This window comes from Lycium barbarum, chromosome 12 (assembly GCF_019175385.1).
Source record: "Lycium barbarum isolate Lr01 chromosome 12, ASM1917538v2, whole genome shotgun sequence".
Classification (NCBI taxonomy): Eukaryota; Viridiplantae; Streptophyta; class Magnoliopsida; order Solanales; family Solanaceae; genus Lycium; species Lycium barbarum.
The window spans coordinates 82,295,629-82,295,951 of record NC_083348.1 but is presented as its reverse complement, the minus strand read 5'-3'; the positions used below and the strand labels follow the sequence as shown (position 1 = coordinate 82,295,951).

At 45.8% G+C, this 323-nt stretch overlaps 1 protein-coding gene across 1 annotated transcript in view; it reads right to left on the bottom strand.

The window, feature by feature from the left end:
• Positions 1 to 323, bottom strand: part of LOC132623496 (phospholipase A1-II 1-like) — a 3,478-nt gene that overhangs the window by 880 nt on the left and 2,275 nt on the right. The window lies entirely within an intron of this gene.

Below are 323 nucleotides of genomic sequence, written 5' to 3'. Positions count from 1 at the left end.
CTGCTCGAGTTTTAGCAAAAGCGGCTCTCCGGGGTCGTATCGATTGGTTGAAAGGCCTGAAAGAGAACGGCATCCAGTAAAGCAGAAGAAAATTTGGCAAACCCATTTCGGGACGCTTGTTTAAGTCCATAAAGGGACTGATTCAGGCGGCAAACTGAGTTCTCCCCCAGTTGCAAACACAATCCCTAGCGTAAGTCGCAATCAACTTGATGCACTTTGTCGGACTAATGAGTATAGGACCTAATTAGAGGTGGTTGGCGCCTATGGAGTGAAACAAGGGATCTAAAGAAGAAGAGAGGCTAGACTATATTAGTAACAAGCAA